This window comes from Pseudonaja textilis, chromosome 6 (genome assembly GCF_049901715.1).
Source record: "Pseudonaja textilis isolate UNSWEBS1 chromosome 6, rPseTex1.2, whole genome shotgun sequence".
In the NCBI taxonomy this organism is placed as follows: domain Eukaryota; kingdom Metazoa; phylum Chordata; class Lepidosauria; order Squamata; family Elapidae; genus Pseudonaja; species Pseudonaja textilis.
Window position 1 is genome coordinate 31,244,955 of NC_141995.1, and position 23,142 is coordinate 31,268,096.

At 36.7% G+C, this 23,142-nt stretch overlaps 1 long non-coding RNA gene across 6 annotated transcripts in view; it reads right to left on the minus strand.

Annotated features, from left to right (window-relative positions):
- The window catches only part of LOC148125438 (uncharacterized), a 66,156-nt gene that overhangs the window by 13,421 nt on the left and 29,593 nt on the right, over nt 1–23,142 (minus strand). The window contains exons 4-5 of one of the 6 annotated variants that reach the window (XR_015744210.1): nt 15,094–15,125; nt 12,389–12,959 (exon numbers count right to left, since the gene is read on the minus strand). The exons of 3 other annotated variants lie outside the window; for them this stretch is intronic. This is a non-coding gene — a long non-coding RNA (uncharacterized LOC148125438). Of the gene's footprint in view, nt 1–12,388; nt 12,960–14,567; nt 15,126–23,142 lie in introns of those variants that run through there. 2 more of the 6 variants (XR_015744209.1, XR_015744206.1) reach the window with 2 other exon arrangements.

The following is a 23,142-nucleotide window of genomic DNA, read 5'->3' on the forward strand; positions in this document are numbered from 1 at the left end:
GGGATAAAACTATGAATGCTTGAAGATTGCTAAAAATTGTAATAATTGGAGTTCAGTTGGAATACACTCCACAATATAAAGGGTCAGTCAAGTCTAGAAAGAGGTCAGTATGGGTCTCTGATAGTATCCTGGAAGTTTTAATAATTAAGAAGTCTTCTTTCATAAAATGAATACACATGTGCTAATCAAAACAAAAGGAATGCAAATTCTTAGTGTAGTTTAAATGAAATCAATGGAGGAGAAGGAAGAGGAGGAGAAGGAGGAGGAGGAAGAGGAAGAGTCTCCATGCCAGTCAACAACATAGAAGCGTCTTATTTGAAAATTCCTGGATGAGGATTAGCCTTAGTCTGATTGGGAGCACAGTACTTATATCCTAGTATATAGTCTTACCTCCAGATATAAAGTTGATTATTAAGACTATGTAAATGTTGGGCTCATTAATGACTATGTAACTGTCGGGCTCATTTATGAGATTTTGCATGGCCATTTATACAAGGGAGTCTTAATATATTTAGATGATATCCTAATTTATTCTAAAGATATGGGTGCTCACATTCAATTTGTGAGGCAGGTGCTAGAAAAACTGTTAAAAGCACAGTTATTTGTAAAATTGTCTAAATGTGAGTTTCATTGTAGTCGGTTAGATTATTTAGGGTATAGGATTTCTAGAAATGGTATAGAAATGGACCTCCAAAAGTGAAGTTGGTAGTAGAATGGCAAACTCCAGCCACTCATAAGCAATTACAGAGTTTTTGGGGGTTTGCAAATTTTTATCGCCAATTTATTTCATCATTTGCAACAATCGCATTACCACTGATAGAGCTACTAAAAATGAAGCAATTACCACAAATCAAGTGTAAACCAGGAAGTCCAATTGACTGGTCAGATAAATGTCAACAGGCTTTTGAAAATTTGAAACAATTGTTCTCCCAGGACCGGTATTGAAGCCCCCCTGATCCTGATCTTCCTTTTGTGATTCAGGCGGATGCTAGTGGTATGGCAGTGGGACCTGTACTATTACAACACAATGATCAGGGGGTGCTACAGCCATATGCTTACACATCTAAAAGTTCAGTTCTATTGAAAGAAACTGGGCTATCTGGGAGAAGGAGGCATTTGCAGTTTGTTGGGCTTTAACACCTGGAGGTGTTTGTTGGAGGGGACTCAAGTCCCTTTTGAGTTGTGGACTGACCACAGAAATCTTGAGGCACTACAGTTGCTGTGGAAATTGTCCCGTAAACGTTGGGCGTTATATTTCCATCATTTTAATTTTATATTGCGATATGTACCTATGGGGAAAAAACTTTATGGCAGATGCACTTTCAAGACTACCTCAATATAACAGTAGGATGAAAGAGGTGGTACAACCTCTCCTTCCAGCACAAGGTTCCATATATTCCTTGAGATCCCAACTGACAATGGATTTGTGCAAAGCGATACAGCATGATAAATGGCTCAAAGAGAATCCTACATTGTGTAAAATTCAAAATGGCATGGCATGGAAGGGCACAAAACTATATATACCAAAAATACTATGGAGCAGAGTCTTAAAACAGTGTCATGACACTAAGCCAGCTGGACACTATGGTTTTTTTAAAATGTTACACCTAGTAAAACATCAATTTTGGTAGCCCTCTATGACAGCAGAAGTAGGCCAGAGAAGGAATAATGGATGGAAACTGAGCAAGGAGAGATTTAACCTGGAAACAAGGAGAAACTTTCTGACAGTGAGAACAATCAACCAATGGAACAGCTTGCCCTCAGATGTTGTGGGAGTGCCATAAGTTGAGACTTTCAAGAAGAGATTGGACTGCCATTTGTCAGAAATGGTGTAGGGTCTCCCGCTTGGGTAGGGGTTTGGACTAGATGACCTACGAGGTCCCTTCCAACTCTGATTATCTGTAATCTGTACTCCTTTTAAAGTTGTATATGGCATGGACTTTGTAGCTGTACCTGAATTACTTGAGCAGACAAGCAATCCTGAGACTGCTACTACCTGGTCTACCAAGATTATGGAAACTTGGAAGAATGTACATGAGGCTATACATAAAGCATTTAAAGCTTATAAAGCCCAAGCTGATAGAAAATGAAGTGATCACCCACCTTTTAATGTCGGGGATAGGGAATACATGTCTACCAAATACCTGAAATTGGGTGTCCCATGTAAGAAATTGGGCCCTAAATATATTGGACCATTTACCATAACTCAGGTGATTAATCCTGTTATGGTATAATTGAAGTTACAATCATGATTCAAGAGAGTCCATCCAGTATTCCATGTTAGTCTCATTAAACCAGGCAGAAGTAACCTTGATGAACATTTCCTGGTCCAGTGACAGATGATCACTATGAGATAGAGGCTATTCTTGATTCACAACTACATAGAGGAATACTACAATATCTGGTTAAATGGAAAGGCTATCCTTTGGGGGAGGCATCATGGGTTAGCCACACAGATGTAAATGCATCACATCTCCACCAAAGGTTTCATAAATGATACCCTTAGAAAGCCAAGGGGGGCTGTATAAAATGAGACTGTTATGTCTGTGGAACTGGTTGGAGTTCCCAACCAGGTCCGCTGTTTGAGTGGGAGCACCAGCAGCTCCCATTGGTTGGCTCCGTTTGACAGCCGGCTATATAAGCCGGCTGTCGGGCAGAGCCAGCCCATTGTCGCCTGCTGGTCTGCGAGTTAGCTAGCAGACGCGACAACCCTTTATTCATTGCAATAAAGCCTGTTAGTTGTAAGCTCTGGTCTCATGCCTCTTCCTTACCATCGCTCCACAACAGAGACTATAATAAATTATATCATTCCTTGCTTCACAGGTGGGTCTGTGGGAGAGGGGGCTACCTGTCAGGCACTGAGTTCGCTATAGAGCCCGTCAGTTCTGAACACAGCTCACAGAAGTCAGCTGGCAATGGAGAATATCACCTTAGCTCTGCTGACACTGGATCTGTATTGCTGCTGTGTTGAAGGTTGCTTTAGAATGACTCAGCAGAGCTGTGAGCTGCAGGATGGATTCTGAAACAACTGCGGGCTGAGGGATGGATCCTGAAACAACTACGAAGCTGGAAATGGCTTTTTTCAGGTATTGATATAGTGTATATTGTTAGAGGGGGTTGGGGCACATATAGGTGGTAATTAAGTATTCAGTTAAGACATGGTGAAGGTGGCACCAGGTGGGGATCAGTTAGTGAGGATCAGAATAGGTTAGGGATGTAGACATGTTATAGGGTTAATAGCATTTAGAGATAATAGGTTAGGCATGGCCAGAACTAGAACTACATATAGGCCTGGGTGTATGTCTCATGATAATGACAATAAAAGGAAAGAGAGAAAACTCAAACCCAATGCTAACCTTGCCTGGCTTTTAGCCATTTTTGCCTGATTAGAGTATTTGTTGTTTGCTGAATAAACCATCATTGTCATAAAGAGGAGCTGCAGTTTGGATTCATTTAAAGACAAATCTTCAATACTTAAGGACTGAATGGGAGAAACAATGAGTAGAATTGCTTGAATGTTTCTTTCTTTGACTTCAGCTAATTTTAACAACTTTGCTTTTGCTATGCTACCTCTTGAAAAGTCAGTTATGCTTGCCAGGTCTTATTTGAATTTCTAGTGCTCATATCTCCATGAAGATCTTATAAGAAAAAGAGAAAATAAAAAGGGTTTCTAGATTGCCAGCATGCAAGATTTATATGAGGATAATATAAAATAACAATAAAGCAATAGTGAAATACAGTTCAGATCTGGAAACAGCCAGGGTAAAAATGACAGAAGCTTGGATTCCTGCTCTAAGACTGAGTAATACTGGCCTGCCAAACTAGACATAGCTTGCCAACCATGTAGAACAGCCTGTCAGTGCTTCATAGTCTTTCCTAATTTTGAAGTCCTAGTAGAATAGCAAAAATAGGCTTTAGTTCATAACTAAAGAAGTATATCAGTCATGGTAGGAATATACAACATATTTGTTTGGAGGATGGGGCTCTAGAGGAAGCTATCATTATGTTTCCTTTTCAAAAGAGCCTTGTAGCAAAATGGAACTTTTTGAGAAATTCCAGTGGTAATCCCAATTGTTTTACACTGCTGTCATGTAAGCTTGTGGAAGTCTACCAATATATAACAAGATTCATAAAATAATATATTGTTCATGTTTCTCAACTTGCAGTCAGTCCAGGTCTGCATACTTATTGAAAATAAATATAGCCCAGTAGCACAGCTGCATTTAGATCCATGTTTCTCAACTGTGGCAACTTTGGCCAGAATTCTGGAGTTAAAATCCATACCTCTTAAAGTCACTAAGGTTGAGAAATTCTGGTTTAGATTTTATAAAAGATATGTAGCACTGAATATCAGCAATAGGAATGATTATTGCTAATACATCTATTTAATTTCTTGTAGACATTTTAAGAGCTGACTTCAGTGCACTCAAGAAATTTAAAAGATATAATTGTGTTATCAAATGATACAAACGACTTACTTTTCCATGAATAAGTCTAAAGAGCTCACTGAACCTAACTGCATATATCCTCCCAGCAGCATTATGGCAAAAATAATTTAGTCATAGATGAATGAAGTTATGCAAGTAACTTGCTGTTTTTTTAATTAGCCTCATACAATCAAAAGGGAAATGAAAAAGAACCTGACCCATTTTCTTCAACTGAAAAAATACAATTTTACTCTTGGCAAGTATCACATTACAGACGTTACACACCAGGCGTTCCAAACAGATGGTAATACCTCCTTATGGCTGCATTATAAGGGATTGCCAAGAATTCTTACTAATTCATTAATTATGTTTCTCAAACTATGTTTTGGCATCTTAAATGCAGCTAATTATGTGCAGATTCTAATTTTATTTTTTCTCTTATAATTAATTATTTCTTCGTTATCTCTAGCCTTCCCCACCAGGAGTCCTTTCAGAAAACAGATGATGTCACTTTCCTAAAAGGCACCACATCTGGTTCTGATTCATTGAATGATTATCTGTCTATCTATCTATCTATCTATCTATCTATCTATCTATCTATCTATCTATCTATCTATCTAGCTATCTAGCTATCTAGCTATCTAGCTATCTAGCTATCTAGCTATCTTTTATATTAAACAAATGTCCAACAAAGAAATTCAACTATTCTGTAATTTTGATTATTGTAATGGTGTATATTACAATAAAGAACATGAAAATAGCAACCCCCAGCCTTCCAACATAAATAATACATTTCATATCATTCTTTCTTAGTGACATGGTTATTTAATGTGCTAGATCAGAGTTCCCCAAATTGGGGGGGCACTACACTTACTTCACCTGAAATGAATCAGTCTGTACCTGACAAGGAAGAAACAGTACAGTTCTGGGTGCAGATACAGGATAACTTAAATAAATACAATATGAATGTAGCTTGGTTAAAGGAGGTGGATGAGAATAAAAGAAGATAAAATGAAAGAATTCCTAATAACAGCAGAAATGGTGGAGAAAATGGAAAGAAAGATTAAGAATTAGTCAGCATCAGTGAAGATGAATTGCATGTTTTTGATTGAAACATTTGACTAATCTATACCCACTTGCTGCCAAGCAGTTTAACAATATACTGCAAGGATGTGAAATTGAAGAATGGCTAACATCTAGTAAAAACCTACCTGATATTGAAAGATCAGAAAAAAGTGCAGCACCAGGCAACTATAGGCCAATTACCTGCTTACCAACAATTTTCAAATTACTAACTGGTATGATAGCTGTTGTAGTCCAACAGCATGTAGTTGAAAATAATTTCCAGCTAGGCAGAAAGGAAACCACCCAAACAGCAGAACAAAAAAAGATCAACTTCTGATTAACAAGATGATTCTGGAAAACTGCAAGAGAAGGAAGACCAATTTGAATATAGCATTGATTGATTATAGGAAGGCATTCAATTCCCTGCCATATAAATGAATAATCAAGTGCCTAGAAATAACAGGAGTCAGTAAAAAACACCAGAAGCTTAGGGCAAAGATCACTGGAACAATGGAAGACATGGTTGCTGGTCAGTGGTGATAGACTGAAAAAGGGTAACATCAGGAGAGGAATCTTCCAAGGAGACTCACTATTACCTTCACTGTTTGTTATTAATAACTCAGGCCATAGATATCAAACATCAAAATCATATGCCATGCTATCCCATCTCCTTTATATGAATGATTTGAAGCTATATAGAAAAACACCATCTGAAATTGCTGCTCAATACTGTCCATACAGCCAAGATAATGCAATGGTGTTTGGATTGAACAAATGTGTAATGCTTGCCATGAAATGGGAAAAAGAATGAAAACTGATGGAATCAAGATGCCCTGTGGAAATAATATCAAGAGTCTGGTTGAAGATGATCACTATAAATACCTGGTCATCCTTCAAACTGACAACATCAAACACAATGAAGTCAAGGAAAAGATTAGAAATGAATACATTAAGAGAGTGAAGAAGATTTTAAAATACAAATTCAGTGGAGGAAATACAATCAATGCCATTAACAGCTGGGCAATTCTAGCTGTTAGATGCCCTGCTGGAATAATGGATTGGGCTCAGGCAGAAGTGGATAGGAAGACCAAAAAATACTGGCGATGAATCATGCCCTTCATCCATGCATTAATGTTGACAGATTTTATCTACCAAGGAAATGGGTGGATGTAGAATGTTGCAAGTACATCAGAAGGTTGAAGAAGAAAAAAGAGCTTTGGAAGAATATTTGAAAGACAGTGAAAAGATACAGGTAGTCCTTAACTTACAACAGTTCATTTACAGATGATTCAAAGTTCCACATCATTGAAAAAGTGACTTATGACAATTTTTCATGTTGCAGCATCCTCATGGTCATGTAATTAAAATTCAGACAGTTGGCAACTGGCTCACATTTATGATGATTACCGCATTTTGGGATCATATGACCACCTTTTGTGACCTTCTGACAAGCAAAGTCAATGGGTAAACAAGATCATTTAACAATAATGTATCTAACTTAGTAACTGCCATGATTCACTTAAATGTGGCAAGAAAGGTTGCAAAACTCACTTAATAGATGTGTTGCTTAGCAACATAAATTATGGTTTTAAGTCAAGGACTACCTGTACCAGGAAGGCAGGGGTGGGATTCAAATTTTTTAACAACTGGTTCTGTGGGTGTGGTTTAGTTGGTGGGCATGGCTTGGTGGTCATGTGACTGGGTGGATGTGGCTTGGTGGTCATGTTATTGACTGGGCGTGGCCAACTCAATATCACTCACATTGAGGTACACATCTCTTTGCTTGGCCTCTCATGACTGTGAGGATGCTGCAACAGTCATAAGTGTGAAAAATGGTCATAAGTCACTTTTTTCAGTGCCATTGTAACTTTGAATGGTCACTCCACACAAGCAAAGAACCAGCAAAGGAGGAAAAAAAACCTCCAGAGAAGTTCCAGAGACAGGAAGTCTAGTCCTGCCACGAATGTAATAAGGGTTAAAGGAGAGGCAGTTTCTGTAAGCAACACCAGAATGTTTCCTTCCTGCCTTCCTTACAGGATTAGGCCAGTAATTTCTTCTAACAACCGGTTCTCTGAACTGCTTAGAATGTTAACAGGTTCTAGCAAATAGGTGAGAACTGGTAGAATCCCACCCCTGCAGGAAGGCAAAATGAATACTGGAGGGACCAAACTGGCCTACAATAAAGATCAAATGAAGAAAAAGGAGGCATGGGATGACAAAGCATTATACGGCAAGTACATTAAAAAAATAGCAGAGTAAGCAGATAATAACAGGACCCAGCAATGCTTAGAGGAGGAAAGTTGAAGAAAGAGTGGCTAATTGTGGCTGTACAAAACCAAGCATACAAATCCAGAATCGAGAAGACATCAAGAGATAACAAGTTCTGCCTTTGCAAAGAAGCTGAAGAAACAGTAGACCACCTGGTTAGCTACTGCAAGAAGATCTCCCAGACTGTCTACAAGCAATGGCATGACAAAGTAGCAACATAGTGCACTAGAAGATGCAAGAAGTATCAATTGTCTGCAAGCAAGAACTGTTTGGACCATAAAGTAGACAAAATCATAGATAATGAAGAAGCTAACTTGCTCTGGGACTTTAGAATTCAGACAGACAGGCATCTATTGTGTAACACCTCAGATTTAACAATTAACAAGAAAGACAAAAAAGTCTGGCTAGTGGATAGGGCACAATCTGGAAACAGCAGAATAGAGGGGAAGGAACTGGAGAAGATAAAAAATACCAAGAACTGCATATAGAAATAAAATGACTCTGTCAAAGCTCTGAACACTACATTATGCTACAGTATTGTGGACAGATTAAAATTGCATGATTTCTGTCCACCAGTATGAATCTCATTGTAAGGAAATATGCATAGGTGTCAGCAAGTAACATTTTATGAGGATAATTCTGATGCTGATTCTGTGCCTAGTGCTGACATTATTATTAAGGGCTTATTATGATTACTGCAAGGGCTTATTATGATTACTTCCTAGTATGATTTGATTGCTTATTGTACCCTATGAGTATTATTAAGTGTTGTACCTTATGATTCTTGACTCTTGACGAATGTATCTTTTCTTTTATATATACTGAGAGCATTTGCCCCAAGACAAATTCCTTATGTGTCCAATCACACTTGGCCAATAAAGAATTCTATTCTATTCTAAAAAAAAAAATACTACAGTGTTTGTATTTACTATAGCCCAGGAAGGCCTCAGCAGTCCTTTTTAAGGGATATGTCCTCTTGAAGTCTTTCTGCTTCACCCTCAGCTCTCTTCAGATGTAAACCAAAGACATGTTCAGTTATTCTGTTGTAGAAAGCAGTGGTTTCATTATTTCCATACAAAATTTGCAGTCCAACTCACCTTCATGATATGCTTAGTTATGACATGGTCAGGGGCAGCAATCCATCCAACTCAGATTGGCTGCCTAAGTGAGTTTCCTTTCCTTCATATGCTTTCTGGGCACTTTAATTCTACTGCCATTTTATCGTCTTGGTGGCTAAAGAGGCAACACAATTTAAAGGAGGTTTGGTCCTACTAACTGTAGCACTGCATGCTCTCCCCTCCTCCTTTGTTTCCCCATCAGTCATTTAGTGTGATTCCCTATTTGAAATGGCAGATGACAAACCAGCAAGTTCTGCCCAGACCTTTATGAGAAGCCTGACATGCACGCTTAGAATGAAAAAGATGTTGCTTCCAAGCGCCAGGATTTCTTTTGAAAATCAGAAAATAGTGTAAGTGAGATTGCTCCCGGCTGGCCAAAGTGTTCAGCAATCTAACCTGGAATGGGGAAGAAGGATTGCTTTGTTGCTATGGTTGAAGTATTGGCAGTCAGAAACCTTGCTAACTACTGTGGTAGTAAGACACATGCGGAAAGATGGTGAGAGAAAAGTGAAAAAGCAGGAAACACAATTTTTCTCTCTCCAAAACCTGCCTGTCCCTCCCCTCAGCACTATCAATCTCAAAGGAAATTGATAGTTCTTTCAAATGTGGTACAGTGGCATGCAGAGTGATGGATCAATAAACAAATTAATTGGCCCGGGAAAGGATGTCACTGGCCTACCTAGATAACGAGAACGGTTTATGGTAAAGAAAGAAGAGAAATGGAATGCAGAAAAAAAAAAAATCCCAAGCTCTTATCCTCACTAATTAACTCAATTCCTACAGGACCTAACTTTTCTTTTTCCTTTTCCTTTTTTTTGGGGGGGAAGGTGGGTATGTTTACTGTTTTTCCAGTGGAGGTTTGGTTAAAAAAAATAAGGGAGGGGGGAAAGCTTCTTTGGAGGTAAAAATAAGTGCCTTGAATAAAACCAGGGGAAGCAGCAAATGTTTTGAAACTCTCTCAGGGTAAACAGAAAGAAAATATAGCGGTGGAGATAATAGGAAAGGAGGCCAGAGAAATTATCCTAAAGAAATTAAGACCTTGCACATTTTTCCACTATTGTTTCTTTATCCTACGCTTTTCTTTAAGGTTGTAGTTGTGTTTTTGCTTCCATCTGCCTATGCCCTGTCAAGGAATCTTAATATCAAAAGAGCTAATTCCAATGCAACTACACACACACACACACACACACACACACACACACACACACACACCCCAGTTTGATTGACTTCTCTGTGAGTTCCCCAAACTCCAGTCTGCCACACATTCTGGGAGCAATTAGGAATTATTTTCCTCATTGACAGGCCACTGAGTATGAGGGAAAAGAGTGGCAGGGAATCCACCAACTGCTGCTCTGAAACTGTCTCACATTTCAGTGAGACATAACATCCAGTTTCACTGCTGAAGCACAGTAAAGCTCAGGCACGGGCAGAATAATTTATATCAGCATATTTTTTCTGCCAACACAAGCATAGGAAGAAAGCACCTTGAAGTGACTATCTGGATGAACCCATAGCCTCTGACTTTGGAAATGTGTGCTTGAAGTAAATCCTCTTGAGTTCACAGTAGGTCTTACTGCCAAGAGGTTTTGCATAAGACTGCAGCTTAAACTGAATCATTCTTATTCATTTGAACTTTTAACACTAAGTAGCTGTATTTCTTTATTGGTACTTTTGCTGCTTTTCTTACAAAAATATTCTACTCTTTTTGATATGTACTATTGCAGCAAATGCTTTTATGTTAAGTGTTGTTGAACTGTTTTGCTGATTTTTTTTAAATCTGGCTTCTTTACTGTCTTGTTAGGGATTAATAGTGTTCATACTAATCAATAAACTGATTGTTAATACCAGGCAGATCTGTGCTAGAAAAGATATAGATAAAGTCTGCTAGAACAGAGTAGAGAAGGATAATGTCATAGAGTTACAATGCTTTATTTTGCTTCATGAAGCATTTATGGCTGTGGACAAAGTTGAAAGAGAATCCCACTAAGATTGCTGGACTGGTTTCTTTATAGAAAGTGGTTTGCTGGAGGAGAGCTGACAGCTGGAAGGTAACGATGAAAATTTGGAGCTATGAATCATAACATTCATGGTTGAGTATTTTTGTGGAAAAGAACAAAAGCCAGGTTACAGCATGTGCTCCCCAAAAAGCATGAGAGCCAACTTCTGTAATTGAAAAGAGGATTTCTCCAAAGGAATGTAAAAATACAGATGTTTGGCTCTGCTGAAACTTCATTTGGCCTTGTATTAAAATATGGTGTTAATCAAGAGTGTCTTATAAATGGAGATGAGTGCTGCAGTTGCCTCTTGAGCCTGCCAAATGGTGGCCAGACATTAAAGAGGTCTTAACCAATTAGCAGAGTTCCCTGTCTGGAGGGTGTGGCTGGACTTTAGCCCCACACCTCTTCAGCCAAGATTCAAGAGGAAACCCTCATGGTTCAAAGGCATAACTTTTACCAAAAAAGCCAGGAAAGATTCTCCCTCTGGCTGAACCTGTCGGAAATGTGCTAAGTTTGCCACAGCTGCATCTCTTTCCTGCATTTCTGTGGTGGTTGTTAGTGTTCTCCATAAGGAATGGGAGAGAAAATGTGCACGTAAATATGTGTCATATTTGGCAACAGGTTTAGCAGAGCAGTAGACTGTAGGGAATGTCTGTTTGTTTCTACTAAATAATTTGCCAGAGTGTTTAAGGAATATTCCTCCAAAGTTTCAGTTTAAAAGACATATTATATAAATTAGGGTGCATTAAAAAAACAATATGGTGTTCCTTTTATTAGTTATCCATTGATGGAAAGAAAAAAAATTATTGGGCATGAGAGTTCCCATACATAGAACCATTCAACTATTTTCTCATAACAACTTCTGATTAACTTGTTCTGATCAAACGAATAGATTTTCCAGGGAGTTTTAGAATAGTGACTTTCAATATATTCTTAAGCTTTTTCTTCACTATTTTACTTATCAGACATTTGCCAATGGATGTCTGATAAGAGAGCGGGAAAATGAGCCCTAGTCTTCAATAAGAATTTTCTTAGACTGAATAATCCAATTTAAATGTTTTATAACACGTAAATTACATTGCAGCTTACTGAAAAATATAATCAGACTCTTTGTCAGTAAAAATACAAATTGTTGTAATGTCATAGAATGTTTCCTTCACTAACTGCTGACTCACAAATGGCCACCCTAGGTCTGAAAGAGGAATTTAGACATGTTTATATTTAAGAATGAAGCAAACTTAGGAAAGCAAAGCAACAAAGAAGATTGAAACAAAAAGAAGAATGAATATTGCATGCTATACAAAGCCCTATTTTTATGGCCTTCAGAATCTTCTTCTTCTTCTTCCTAGTGTATTCCTGCAGATGCAGGGTCCATTTTTCAGATCATTGAAAGCCACTTTGTGCGGCCAGCTGTGTCTCTGGGACACAGCCCATGGCTTGCATGTCTTTGTTGATGATGTTTTGCAGTGGTGGGATTCTTTTTTTTTTTACTACTGATTCTGTGGGTGTGGTTTGGTGGGCATGGCAGGCAAAGGATACTGTAAAATCTCCAGTCAGAGGTGGTATTTGCTGGTTTTCCAAACTACTCAAAATTTCCACTACCGGTTCTCCAGGATTGGTCAGAACCAGCTGAATACCATCTCTGGTGTCTTGCCATCTCTGTCATGGGTGCCCACAAGGTTGCCGGCCATTGACTTCTAGTTGGTAGGCTGTTTTGGCAATGGTGGAAGGTGCTGCTATTTGTGGCTTCATCCAATCAGTGTTCCTATGTTGAGAGTCGCAATGATCAGTGATTTTGGCTTTTTTTTGAGCTAGCTTCTTTCACCGGTCCTGCTCCTGGACTGGTAGCCCTCGTCATGTTGGTTGGGTGGGATGCCCTAGTGGCTTTGATCTATTTGTTGCATCACAATTTTCGACCAGCTGTTGCTTGGGCCTGGCATTGAGGTATATGATCGGAAATGATTGGTTGTATCCAGTGGCACGATGAGGAGGAATGGACTATCACCACTATGGCCTTCAGAATCCTTTTCCAAATTTCATCATTGAAATTCAACAGTGAATGTTGCAGTTTAATTATTTAATACCTGCAAATAGGATGCACGAGATAATGGAAAAACATTATGGAATTAAGTATGTAAAAGCATGATGTCTGGATCAGAGGGATCCACAGGAAGAATCAATTGGTTCTAATTATCTGATTATGCTTGTCACTTTGATGCTGTTGAGTACTCACCACCCATGGAGGCCTTAGCTGGATGGCCATATATTGGCCACCCATGCTCAACTACTTATCCCAGAGTTAAATATTTGGCTGGATGTCTGTATAAACATGTATAAATGTGTGGCTGGGTGTGTGTATAAATGCTATGAATGTGAGCACTGAAAACCCCAGTACTGATAGTATAGAACTTATACAGTATTACTGATACATTTAGTTCTAACAGTGACTTGAGCAGCTGTGCCTTCCATGAACTGAAATATCTCATTATTCAATAAAGAAACAGTCTGATGTCACCATTGCAGTACAGGATATACTTTCCTTAGATGAAGTCACATGCAGTATTTCAATTCTTTTTTTAAAAAATCATGTAAATGAACATTTTAAAAAAATGTTCTTTTCTTTCAAGTTTTTGATTTGACTTGCTACTCTTATAGAAGATACTCTTGAATATGTTGGAAATGATTTATAGTTTTATGAAATTATACTGATATTGGCATAAATTTCATACAGTAAACCATCTTGAAAAGACTTAGATTTGAAGGAAATAAACTAGATAAATTAAACACTGTTTTGATGGTTGTATTCATAAACAGTGATAACAAGCCACTGATCTGGCAAGATCTTATTAATTAGGCTGTCTGTGTACTGTGTGCATGGATGTGTGCACATATGTGTACAATTAAAAACTAAACTACAAATGTCAAATGATCCATATGATTTCCCCCTACAATCCTTGATGTTTCCAAAATAGTATAACAAATGTTTTTTTTGCATTGTTGCTTTCCAGGAACATCAGCACAGAGCCAATAGGATTAATTTGTGTTTATCCAACTCCCATCAGCTGCAAATATTCTTGCTACAGTGTCATACATTCTGGCTGAGATATTAATTTAAACAAATAGACTCCACATGCTAAGGAAACAGACTTCCACTATCATGACATAGGAATTCTGGGTTTAGAAATATCTGCTCTGCTGTGTAGCTTCTATCTGCATAATGCAATGTAGCAAAGGACTCTCAAGCGCTCCTTTCCTCTTTGAGATTAATGAAAATATATTATGTAGCTTGTTCAGAAAAAAAACTGTTAGTTTATTCAGTTCTGCAAAGAGAAGGCCAAGTTGTTTCCTTAAGGGTATACTTAATGTCTCATCCAAGTGGCATTGCAATCATTAGGCCAAAGGAACTATGTATATGTGAGAGATAAATTCATTGACTTTTAAAACTATATTATTACAGCTTACCATCATAAAAACTGGATATAAGCAACCTATTTATATTATAGTATTTTCTCTTCTGTTTTTCTTCCCAACATTACAAATGGAATATTTAGCTAGCAAAGACATGGTGAATTTCTGTAAGTTTTGGAGAGCCAAAATCAAAAGTAAACAGTGTACAGGTTTTCATAATCTGCACCTCTCAAACCCACCCTGAAAAAAATCCACTCTGAAAAAATGCAGTCTATTGCTGTATATTTTATTTTATTTTATTTTATTATTTATTTTAGTATGCTGCCCATCTCACTATCCAAAGTGACTCTGCTTTCGATAGTGTGTACTATCCTTACAATGCAATAAAATCATAAATATAAATGCATTAAAATTAACCATGATTAAACAAAGACTAAAAACCAAGAACATGCAACTCCAACATAGTATATCCCCACTGGAGCCCCAATCCAACCAACAGAGTCAGGTTTTAAACCCCTTCTGAAGGCCAAAAAGTGGTGGCAGATCTCACCTCTGGCAGTAAGATGGTCCAGAGGGCAGGGACCAAGGCAGAAATACACACACACACACACACACACACACACACACACACAGAGTCACTGTTGACTCCTGGTGATTGCCTGCAATTTTCTTGACAAGCTTTCAGAACTGATTTGCCATTATCTCCTTTCCAGGGCTGGGAAAATGATTGGCCCAAAGTCACCCAGCAGGGTTTGTGGCTAAGGTGGAACTAGAACTCACATCCTCTGGCCTGAGGTGGTAAAATGTTACCTGGATTGCCGCATTCCAGGAGCAACTGCATTCTAGAGGATAAAGAGACAGTGAAGTTTAGATAGTTTCTTTAGGATAAACACAGCTCCTATGCAGAAGTTCTCAGAATATATCATTTATAACACAAATAGTTTGTTTGGAAAGATTTCTATCTATCGGCGAGAATCTATATAGAAATAATTCTACACATCTTTCTATGCGTTTGGAGCCTGACACCTGATGTCTTGACCACAACATCAAACTGGCTCTTCATCAATAAGTTCGTTTAGTTGTTATTCACACATAGCTAATAAAGCCAGTTGAGACACTTTCTATGATTAGGGGGGAAATTTAAAACTAAGATTGCATGCTGACTGAATACACTAGCCCACCTTATCAAACATATGAGCTCCTAGATCAGTCCATGTTTTTGGTCATTATTCTCATTCATTTTTATCCTGGGTTTAGGATACTTTAATTATTATTTCAAACAATGTAAGCAACTTTTAAGTTCCTGGACTTCTTAAAAAATATTTTAATGTGTAAGAGTAAAAGAGGCGAAATCAGTGTGTTTATGAGAGTGTACTGGAAAGTGGTACACAATACGAAGCTGTGCAAAGGCCCTGACTGTCATCTTTGATAGCATGTGTGAGTCCAGTAGGATCTCCAAACTACAGGTAGAGTAACCCACCCAGCACCAAATATGGCTTAATCTTATAACTAATAGGCTACCACACCCAGAGCAAGTGTCCAGTTTATCAATTTTTTCCAACTCTGTAGTTTCTGGAATAATGGAGTGAAAGTTGCTTAACAATTCTTTTTAGGGATGATTTCCAAATGCTTTGTTGGATCAACAAAACCAAGGATTATTTAACCATAAGACTGGACTATTAGAAAAATATATTTATGAAAGTTTCCTTAAAAAGAGTGTCACTTTTCAATGGAATGCTATTATTACTGTTCCTTGTTAAATTCAGTTATTTGCTTATTAAAATGGTGAGAAAAAAGACAGTGTTATAGTTTACAAGGAATCCGACAGGAATTAGTAAGGAGTGATATCAATTCACATGGTCAAGTTAAGTTAAATCAAATCATTATTGGGGTCATATACCAGCATAAGATATAATCAAGTGCAGTGATTTCAATAATAAGACTAAGCTTATAAATGATTAAAATATAAAAAGCTAAAAGCTAAACATCCCTAAAACTGAACACATTATTTTTATATAAAAACAATAAACTATAAAAATGTTTTAATATTAGCAATTTTTTAAAAAGGGGATATATATAGTTCAGATATATGTATCTGTAAAAAAACCTCCACCCACATCTTCTAAAAGCATGTATGAGATCTATAATTTTTTCTCCATATGTCTCACATACTACACGTGGGACAGATGTAATACTTTGAAGTTGGGAGGGTGAAACTGGGATGGTTTCAAAATGTATTTATATTTCACAGCTAGGTCTCAACAATGGACCAATGAAATTTGCTTGTTAGAAATTCTTTTTCTTAACATTTCAGATATTTTTTTTCCAGCTCATACCATATTTAGTAAATCTGTAGCAGCAGCAATGATTCTTTGGAGTGAAGGCAACTGTAGTAATTATTCCCGAAATTACCCTGGAATGCATTTGTCAAGCGTTTCTAACTTTACTTTGTTCCCCAAGTTTTGTGTTAACACCATCCAGTAATGTTAATTTTGGATTGATTTTAATGAACTAGATTTCATTTCATAGATTTGATAATCGTTAAACACAAATCAATTTGTTCTTGTCTTTTTTGCTACATTCAAGAAAAAGAATACATGTATTATTCCTAATGATTCTAATTATATTTAATGAGCTAATAGATAATTATTAATGGAACTATTTTTATTATTACATGTTTGCTATTTGCCTGGAGGGTCAAAAATTCACCATCCCAAATAGTAGATTAAAATAACAATAAAGAAAAGTAAATAGAAAATAAAGAATACCAAAGGATTAGTATTTAATTATTAATAAAATACATTCCATCTGCTCAATATCAATAAAACATTGTTTTTTAGCATTGTTCCCACATGGTTACAAGGTCTCATTGTTTTTGCATTTCACTTCCATAGTTCTTTTAGTGAAGTTACCAAAGTATACCATAGCAATGTATGATGTGACTAGATTTGTTTATCAGCCAACTTGTTATAGGGCTGCACTCTAATAAAAGAAAAGGTGATTGGCTCCAGGTTACCCATCCTGCTTTTGTGCCCAGGGGAGAATGAGAACTTAAATCTCCCTGTTCCTACCTCATCCCAGAACCTAAACCATTCTATTATGCTGCACTGGATTCTATGAATGAAATGTGTATCTATGTCACATTAAAAAGAAGAAAACAAAAACCTGTGTAGACTGAAATAAAAGTCTGTAATAAAAAAATGGTAAATGTTTTGACCTAAGAATATTTTACAATAGCGAGTTTCTTTTCCTTCATGGATTGGCTTCTGACTTTGCTACCTTATATGCAGAGCACATCATGAGAAAGGTGGGGCTAGATGAGATGAATTACAAGTTGGAATTAAGATTGCCGGGAGAAATACCAACAACCTCAGATATGCAGATGATATCACTCTAATGGCAGAAAGTGAAGAGGAACTACAGAGCTTCTTCATGTAGGTGAAGGAGGAGAGTGCAAAAGTTGGCTTGAAACTCAATATTAAGAAAACTAAGATCTCATTTCCTGGCAAATAGATGGGGAAGAAATGGAGGTAGTGACAGATTTCATTTTCCTGGGCTCCAAGATCAACGCAGATGGGGTCTACAGCCAAGAAATTAAAAGACATTTGCTCCTGGGGAGGAAAGCTATGGCAAATCTAGACAACATACTAAAAATCAAAGACCTGCCAACAAAAGTGCATATGGTCAAGGCTATGGTTTTCCCAGTTGCAATGTATGGCTGTGAAAGTTGGACCATAAGTAAGGTTGAGAGCCAAAGAATTGAGGCCTTTGAACCATAGTGCTGGAGAAGAGTCCTGAGAGTCCCTTGGAGTGCAAGGCAATTAAAATGATCAGTCATGGGGGAGATCAACCCTGACTGCTCTTTAGAAGGCCAGATCCTGAAGATTAAACTCAAATACTTTGGCCACCTAATGAGGAAGGACTCTTTGAAGAAGAGCCTAATGCTGGGAATGATTGAGAGCAAAAGAAGAAGGGATGGCAGAGAATGAGGTGGCTGGATGGAGTCACTGAAGCAGTCAATGTGAATTTAAATTGATTTTGGGGGATGGTAGAAGACAGGAAGGCCTGGAGGAATGTTGTCCATGGGCGTGTGGTGGGTTGGACACAACTTTGTGACTAACAACAACAATTTTTTTTGTCTTTCCAATCCAGAAGATGCTTGCTTCTGAAAACTGTGCAAAATGCCATCGGAATCTATAGGCAATTAAAATCTGCAACAGGCTTGCATGTTCTTTGAAAATATCTTTGCATAAGAGCTTTGGATCCTGTGTGAGGACAGCACCTTTCTGCTACTCATCTAAATAGCTACTTGTTTTTGAGAGGCTTTCACAAAAGCCTAAATAATGCTGTTTCCATTAAAATGAATATAATCCCTCACAGGGAGTCTGGATACTTTACTGAATGTACAACAGTGTCGCATTTACATTTGTGTGAGTTATGAAGCATTTCTTTTGAATAATTTTTTAAACTGCGTGGCCCTTATCTGCAATTTTTCTCCCCTGTGCTTCTTGTGTGGTGCCCTCTGCCAGTTAGATGAGGTGAATGTAGACTGCAATTGATGATCAGAACAGAATAAGAAGATTATGATCTTTTCATTCTGAAAATTCTATATCCACTGAGTACTAGGGGAGAACTATACTATATTTCTATCATACCATTAGGAGAGATATAATGTGCCATCGTTCCGATCAATGAACTCAGGGAAGTCAGGACTCTGACACTTAGGTTAGATTCAGAAAGTCCTTTTTTGAGTACATTGTGTAGAAAGGTGAAGCTAGTTCTAAATAGTTCCCGTGCTTAAGGATAATTAAAAGAATAGGATTATCCCCTCCCCTGTGTCTTTTAGGTCACATGGGCCAATCACGTTAGCCATAGGTTCCTGCTCTGCTCCGACAGGTGTCCATTGACATGGCCTTGGTTAACACGTCAGCTGTTAAATGTTTTGACTAGCAGCTGAGGCACCACATTCCTAAGCTCTCCCAATCCTCCCCACCCCCAAAGGCAACCAAGAAACAAAAAAGAAGTAAGCATGAGAAAGAATGGCTTCAGCTGAAGTCGTTTTTCAGGTAACATAATGGGTATTTACAAATCTAACTTCCCAAGGTAGCTAATGTCTGCTTGAACTTAAGTATTGATCTTTTTGTTAACATCTGCAACATGTATTTAGCTTTCCAAATGCAAAATGTTTATAAATCACAAAGGCTGGGTTCAGCCAACATGATAAACTGCAAACAGGCAAAACTCTTTTTTTTCCTCCTTTTTTTGAAGCAGCCAAGAAGATAAAATTTGGCTGATCCTAATACATAAAAAGGTTACTTAAAAGTTTGGGATTTATGGAACAGCTGATAGAACTGTGCAAGGAAGGCAGAATTCATAATGCAGGCAAGATGGATTTTCAGTCTTGATTTATGTTCAGTTTTTAATAAAAGGGAAGATTGTGTTTATCAAGTATTTCCAAGGACTCTACCAGGCTTTTTTTTTTTCAGAAATAGATAACAGACATTCTTAGTGAAGATATTAATGTAAATCACAATTGATTTTAAAACCTAAAGCAGTCAGAACAGTTATTGCTTCACTGACTGGAGTTTCCATATAATTTTCAGCATTACGTAACATCTGCATTTTTGTATCAAATATCAACTGATGATTAGTGTAATTTTAATCTTTAAAAGAGCTACATAAGTTTCAAATTCTTTCACTATGAACTAAATTCAGCGTGTATCACTTTTCAATGAATCCAATTAACTTATAAATGAACCATTTCTTTCTCTCTAACAGTATATTTGTTTTTCAATTATTTTTTTTGGTTTGCTACTGTATCATAGTGATATTTTCCCTAGTCTTTTGATATCATTCTTTCCTTTGTCTAAATAATTTTACTTTCATTTTTTCCCCACACATTTTTCCTCCTTCCACACTATCAGACTTCAAAAAAGGAACAGATTCTCTTTCTAAGGTCCTAAAATAAGTCTTCTAAGCTATGTTGAAATAAAGTTCAACATATATGATCCTAGTCAGGAGTTGCTAGCCTTTTCTGTTTCCTTGACTCCATTTACTTTTCCAAATCTGCAACTGTACATCAATCCCATACAACTCTTTGCTTTTCCAAACTGTGCTTACCATATCTTCAACTAACCCCAGATCCTTTAATTCTTCAGTCCAACATTGATTGATTGATTGATTGATTGCTGCCCATATCACAGTAGCAACTCTGGGAGGCTTGCAATATTTAAAGACAATGATAACAACATAACACAAACCATAAAAGAACTACAAAAGTGCCAAATCAAACTAGTAACTAATAATCACATTGTGGTAATTAACAATATCATGCTACCTCCTTTATAGTCTTTTATACTTTTTCAACAGCACCCATTTTTTCCTATGGGCCTTTGAACAAGGCACTTATGTGTCAAAATAATTTTGGGCTTTGCCCCACACATATTATTGCACTGTTTCATTACTGCTGACTGAAATTTTAATAAACGAAAGACACTTTAGAACTTCAAAAGTATATGCTTCAAATGAAGGTAATATCAAATTCAGCACTTTTATAATTAATGAAATAAGTAACCAATAGGTGATATGAAAGATATCTGCTTTGATAGACACAACTAATCAGAGGACAATAGGAAGCACTTGGCTAGGTGGACAAAAACAAAATTGGAATTACATCACTTATTACATTGGAGATAACGGGGAAAAAACCATTAAATAAATAGAACATGGCAAAACCAGAATGGAGAACATACAATATTTTAAAAAGAGGGTTTTAAAAAATCTGATCACATATAGAAGATAACTGAATTTAAATTTATATTTAGAATATAAAATATCTCTTTGTATTTTCCAAAGGAAGTGCTAGAAATGTTGAAGCTTTTCTCTATAATCATGGCAATTTGTTTCTGTTACTGCCCCAAATAAAGGCACAGTATTCCATTTATGCCACTTATCTAGAAAATTTTCAATTATTTCAGGGACATCTCCAAATAATGAGAAAATGAAAGAAATTTTTATCATTTTAACCATGTATTCTGAGTTACAATTATTATGTTTAAATTGTATTAAACTATATGATTTAGTTTTACTGTTTTATTATAATATAGTTTCTATTCTGATTATATAAATTAGTGGTCACATAATGATCAAGATATATTATGGTTGATACAATGAAGATGAGTTCTGTTTCATTGAAGAAATGAATAAGTGATCTATAAAACAGCAAATTACACTCACCATTCCAAGATTCTTTTTGTGTGGTAAAGAAATTAAGAATAAGAATTTTAGATTTAAATAATTGTTTTTGATAATCACAGGTTTTCTTTCTTTAATCTTTGGTTTTATAGCTATAAAGCAGGTCAAATTTATAGTATAAGCAGGTCAAATTTTTATGTATATACCATCAGACAAACTGAGATTTTTAAAAAGTTCCTTGGATTACTTATGACTCAAGATAACATCTGGGTTTTAGATGTAGCAATAATTGTGGTTTGGTAATGAGTATTTCGCTTTTTTGTGTATATGTATGTTTCTTATTCAGAGCTACAGTGGGAAAGAATGCCTTAGTAATCCTGTACTTGTAAAGGTCATTTTTATTGCTTCAATTTGACATTGGTAGGGAATCTCAACAGGAAGCCAGGATGCCAATTGTTTTTCAACCACATGCATACAGCATATATCATTAGGTAGGCAAAGAAAATGAAGAGGGCCACAGTTTCAACATTTAGATTCTCATTCAGGATCATTGTAGTAATTTGAAAATAGCAATTAACTCAACCAGTACAGAAGTCAACCTGTTTATTTTCAAGCCAATTGCTTTGATTCTAAGGAACATTATGCTTTTCCAATAAAGATAAAAACAGAGGAATTACATTGGTAAGCACTTTATGTTACCATTTCTAGTTATGCTGGAAATACATATATAGAAGAAACTAACTATATTCATCTTCAAGGGACTGGACTGGCAGTGTGACAAGCCAGCAGACAGACATGCTTTGGTGCAATATACTTGTCTTTCCTCACATCTTTGTGGATCCTGGAATGGGAATTGGGAAAAGAGCAACTAACCCAAATAAGCTTTCTTAACACCATGTTTTACTTTGCTGGAAATAGACAAGAATTTAGCTTCTCATGGGGATATAGCCTTTATAAAAAAGGAGAAAAGATACAAAATTAGGATCAACTATAGGGAAATCTTGACACATTAAAATCTAAAAGGATTCTGGGGAGAAGAAATAAATCTTAGAGCAGCTGGCTGGAGCTACATGTCCTAAAAAGGCTAACATGACCTCAACATTTTTAATAAATAGAGTAAGTAATGATGTTGATAAAAATAAAATGGATGCAATTGTTTACAAGGATTTATAGAATGGTGGGTAAAACGAGAGAAAAAAAGCACAAAAGCATTGGAGAGCACAATTCTGGAAGAAGAATGCTGAACGGGGAAAGCATCATGAAATCATACAGCCAGAACTTTAAGGTTGAACATGATGAAGACAAAATCAAAGGATTACATACCAAACATTGCACAAGCAGTTTCCAGAATTTCATGAGAGTAGATAATGTAATGGAAATTAATTAATTAAGTCATTTCCTTGACCTTAAAAACATTAGGAGTAGAACTATGATAGAAATTAGGGAGCAGGCCTGGGCACATACAGTTAATTAGAAACATGCATGTATTATATTTGCTTCCTTAGAATATTTTAGAGAACAAAGGTGTCAATAGACAAAACATTCTCAATTTAAATATTTTATTTGAAAAATAAAATAAAATACAAACTACGTTCAAATCTGTATGTTCCGAGTGGTAGCCTACTAAAACTTATTTCACTTGGGACGTGATCTGAACACTATTTA